The sequence below is a fragment of the Mustela nivalis genome, assembly GCF_964662115.1.
Source record: "Mustela nivalis genome assembly, chromosome: 3".
In the NCBI taxonomy this organism is placed as follows: domain Eukaryota; kingdom Metazoa; phylum Chordata; class Mammalia; order Carnivora; family Mustelidae; genus Mustela; species Mustela nivalis.
Genome location: NC_139022.1, coordinates 129,289,824 through 129,295,113, shown reverse-complemented (window position 1 = coordinate 129,295,113; position 5,290 = coordinate 129,289,824). Strand labels below are relative to the sequence as shown.

At 34.2% G+C, this 5,290-nt stretch overlaps 1 pseudogene across 1 annotated transcript; it reads right to left on the bottom strand.

The window, feature by feature from the left end:
• Positions 1–3,341: 3,341 nt before the first annotated feature.
• On the bottom strand, positions 3,342–4,320 carry LOC309861720 (transcription factor BTF3 pseudogene; annotated as a pseudogene). Its single transcript has one exon. The product of its transcript is annotated as a transcription factor BTF3 pseudogene (transcript).
• Positions 4,321–5,290: the final 970 nt, after the last annotated feature.

Below are 5,290 nucleotides of genomic sequence, written 5' to 3'. Positions count from 1 at the left end.
CTTGTAATTTCTGTCAAATAAATAAATAAAATCTTAAAAAAAAAAAAAAAAGAACTCCTCAAACTCAACACTCAAAAAACATATAATCGTGTTAGAAAATGGGCAGAAGACATGAACAGACACTTCTCCAAAGAAGACATATAAATTTTGGCTTACAGACACATGAAAAAATGTTCATTCCTTTATGTAATTTAGAGCCAGAAAGACGTGTTTGAGGATGCCTCATAAAATACCACAAAATAATTAAAAACTTAAACTTTAAGGAAACATTTATTAAAGATGACAAATTTAGTGGTTTAATTGTACACTAAAAAGTGCCAGTGTCGGACACCTGGGTGACTTGGTTGGTTAAGCATTTTCCTTCAGCTCAGGTCATGAGTCCCACATCAAGCTCCCTGCTCCATGGAGAGCCTGCTTCTCCCTCTGCCTCTGCCTCTCTTTCTCTGTCTCTCATGAATAAATAAATAAAATCTTTAATACATAATTAAAATGAAAAAAAAATATCAGCTCTCCATCATGCTTTGAGGTTTATGGGACCCTTAGGTATCACATGATCTTATTCCAGGTTTTGATGTCTTCACATTTTAATCTGGGCAAGATAGGAGAGGTGAACAATAATGCAGCAGATGGCACTCCTGTCCTTAGGTCTAGACTAAAACAAAATCTCAAGTTTGTTTCACACTTCAGTGTAGAAACAGCACTTAGAAATCTATAAAATTTGTTTATCATAATACTAGCATGGATCAATGCAATCCCAATGAAAATATCAGTAAGTTATTCATAGGTATTGACAAGCCGATTCTAAGAGGCAAAGACCTAGAATAGCCAACACAATATTAGAAGAGAAAGTTGGAAAACAGACACTCCCTGACCTCAAGACTTAACTATAAATACACAGTAATCAAGACAGCAGGATATTGGCAAAAGAATACCCAGATCAATAAAACAGAATAAAGAACCCAGAAGCAGATCCACATAAATACAGTTAACTGACCTTTGACAAGGGAACAAACAATATAGGGGAGAAAATTTAGTCTTTTCAAAAAATGGTGTCATGAGAACTTGGAATCTACATGCAAAAAAAAAAAAAAAAAACCACAAAACTATAAAATTCCTAGAAGATAACATAGGAGAAAATCTAGATGGCCTTGGGTATGGCTATGAATTTTTAGGTATCACACCAAATGCATGATCTATGAAGAAATAGTAAGTTATACCTTATTAAAATAAAAATTTTTAGCTCTGCAAAAGACACTGTCAGGAGTGGAAACATAAAATGACAAAACCATTTGGAAGACCGTTTAATGGTATGTTACAAAACTAAACCTTCTCTTATCATATGATCCAGCAATCATGCTCTTTGGTACTCACCCAAAAGAGGTGAAAACGTTCATGTAAAATTCTGTACATGAACGTTTATAGCCGCTTCATTCATAGCTACCAAAACTTGGAAGCAACCAAGATGTCTTATAGCAAGTGAATGGAGGAGTAAACTTGGTGCATCCAGACAATGAAACATTATTCAGTGCTAAAGAGAAATGAGCTTTATCAAACCATGAAAAGACTTGGAGGAACTTTAAATAGGCATACTACTAAGTGAAAGAAAACTATCTGAAAATGCTGCATACGAACTTTGATTGCAAATGTACCACTTTGGTAGGGAATGTTGAAAATAGGGGGGATTGTGGGGTGCAGGGGATATATGGAAAATCTCTGTATTTACTTCCAAATCTATTGTGAATCTAAAAAGAAAAAAGTTCTTTTTAAAAAACTATTTATCGTGCTCGCTTCGGCAGCACATATACTAAAATTGGAACGATACAGAGATTAGCATGGCCCCTGCGCAAGGATGACACGCAAATTCGTGAAGCGTTCCATATTTTTAAAAATAAACTGAACTAAAGCTTGTTAAAAAAAAAGAATAATAAAAATAAAAAATAAAAAAAATAAAAAAAATAAAAAACTATTTATCATAATACTAGCATGGACACCAAGTATATTTAGGGAGAGAGGGATGGAATTGGATAAACAAGCTCATGTGATCCTTAGTAAGTAAATGGTATGGTTGAACTATAAATAACCTTGAGTGTACCAATGTTTCTTACCACTTTCAAGAACAGCCCTCCACTGACCTTTCTGCAAACACAGCAATTACCATTATTGCAGAAATTTACAGTCCACTGTGGTTTAAAACTTTTAAAAAGATGTTGACATATTCAGAGTGACAGTCTTCTTTCTTCTGAGATACGCGGCAAATACTGATTTAAAAGGGTCATGTGAAGACCTATTGGAAGGTGCAACATGGAGGGTAAACATTTTTTTCTTTTTAAATGTTTTTGTGTGGTGACACAGGATGAAATACCGACAATACTTCTTTTCAAGCTATCCGTCCTGATACTAACTCAATGTCTCACCAAGTAGATGGAAGGTATAGAAGACCCTAAGGGAGAAAATCAGAATTCAGACTGTTTCTAAAATACATATTTTGTCTTCTTATGGCACAGTGAGATATGTATATACATATCTATATCTTTGCTTTAGACTTCATAGATTGCATAACTTTTACATTATTTGGTCAGCATCATGCAAAATTTGAAGTTTTCCCACTTATGTTGTACCATGCTCATACACATCATTTGCCAATAGATTATGTTTTTTTTTTTTTGCCTTGATGCAGATGACACATTTATTTTAATTATCATTTGTAAATGTTTAAGTTTTTCCAACATTATGATTGCTAATACAAATTTTTTTTAAGTAGTCTTATAGATGGGATGATGGAACTGTTCAGTATCCTGATTGGGGCACAGCACAAATATTGTATGCTAAATTTCTTTCAAATGTATACATGTAAACTTTACTGTTATTTCAAAGATTTTTTTCTAGAGAAAAAATCCCTATTAAATTGTTACTACTTAAATTTAAGATGAGGTGACATTCCTAATACAAACACTAGTTTTTTCAGGGGTCTAACAGAATATCCTACAAGAAGTTGAAGTAATGAAATAATGAAGTTGAAATAGAAAGTTGAAATAATGAAAAAAATCATTTTCATTAAGAGATTACTTCCACTTTTTTAAGGTACCCTTGTGTTACAACTAGAAAGTGGAGCTACTAACCCCTACTTCGTAGATTGAGAATTAAATGAGAGAAAATTAAGTGCAGTAATATGTTAAAGGCACTTGGTATATACTTACAATATAGACAATATTAAGAGAAACTCTTTCTCACCCACTAAGCAATATTCTATCTCTTATAATTATACCCATTACTTACACCACTGTAGCTCTGAGGGCAGCTAGAGACAAGTTTTAAAATATGAGAACTTTATACCACTGTTGTTATATTATACGGCCATTTAAAATCTTTAATCAAATTTCACCAAAGATTACCAGCCATATTACATGCCATGATTAGCTTTCTATAAACAACTTTGCTTTCCATGTACAAATCAGTGTTAATGAAATAAAAAGTAGAACCGTATCCTAGGCAAAGAACTTTATTAATCTTGTTTCAAACTTTATTCCCAGGCTTCTTCAGCTTAATAAGCTGCAAAGAATGAATTGTGTATAAGCAAAAACTGAAAAGAGCTGCAGTGTCCAAGGGGCTTGGGCTTAAAAATATTAGAGATCTAGATTTTATCAGATCCATGAACAAAATTTTAAAAAGCAGTCATAATATAAAATAGCAGCTCCCAGTAACTTACTTTAAGTTTTATCTTCTTCAGAAGTTGACTCAATTCAGTTTGCTTCATTCTTGGAAGCTTCATCAAAATTCTCCACAAGATCTGGAACTTCATCATCATCATCCTCTCCGGTAGCAAGTGGTGCTTTTCCATCCACAGATTGTTTGGGCAGAGCTTCAGCCAGTCTTCTTAAACTAGTCAGACTGTTTGCACCAAGTTGGTTTAAGATACTGGGTAGCATTTCTGTCAGCTGCTTTGTCTCAGCATGGCCTGTAATGGTGAAAGTGTTCGCTGCCAGCGATGCCTGAACTTTGGGGTTGTTAAAGTGGATCACTGTTCCTTGGTTTGTGAACATATTCACTTCTTCAATACCAGAGATATTGTTTACCCCTAACTTCTTTAAGGAGAACTGAAGTTTTTTTATCATCTGCTGTAGCTGTTCTATGAACCACCTTCTTCTTTCTGCGAGCAGTTCCTTTCCCACCAATGCGCACTTGTGCTTGCAGTTTGGCGAGTTTCTCCTGGTTCATGATCATTTCTTTCATCTTGTTGGAGCGGAAATGGGACCGCGCGGGGGACTAGGGTTGGCGCTCAGGGAGTCTCAGGCGGACCAGCTGAGATTAGGTGCACACACGCGGGGACGCCGCCAATAGATTATGTTTTTAAAGCAATCCAATTGCTTTAAAATTGGATTTTTTATCCAATTTTAACTTGGATTAACTCCGAACTTTTTAAAATAAGAAAGTTAAAGAAAATAATTTCATTTTCTGTACCATAATGCCACAAATTGACAAATGCTAGTGAAATCTTTCAGGAACAAGAGTTAAGAGCTGTATTTTAATTATGATAAAACATCAAGTAGCCTCATTTAAACTTTTAGTCATCCAAATCTTTTGAGTATACAACATCTAATAGGAAGATATAATAAAGATTATTCTTGAGAATAAGAAAGATATATAACATCTTTCTTCTTCAAGGGAAGAATTAATTCTCTAACAGAAACCTACATAAGCTCATGGTAGTCCTTCAGAGACTTACTTATCTGAGATCCTTCTGTACTCAAGATAACCACATTTCCGACATTCAGAAATTTGCTACATGAATTCTGCAAGGAAGAAGCACAAGCTTTGTGGAGCATGTTATCAATACATAGAAGTTTTAATAGCTTGGTGATCAGGAACACATACTCAAGTACCCTAGTTTAACGGCCTGGTTCTGCAACATCATAGCTATGTGAACTTGAGCAAGTTAATTGCTCTGTGACTCAGTACCCTCAGCTCTAAGGGAAATATACTGCATAATACCATTGTCCATACATACTATATAGCTTTAAGTGGTACTTTTCTCCTTGTGTTGATATGAAAATTAAACAAGTTAGTTATAAAGTTCTTAGAACACTGCCTATATGTAATAATTGTTATATTGAGTATGTTAAATATGTTTGAGAAATGCTTATACAGTAGCTGTCTCTTTAGAGTCATAATGCATGAGTGTATTAAAACTCCAACAACACAACAGCTGTGTTGTGATAATGAACAACCACAAGTTCTCAATAGTTTATAATGACAGATATTAATTTTTCACTCATACCATATGTAGACTAGT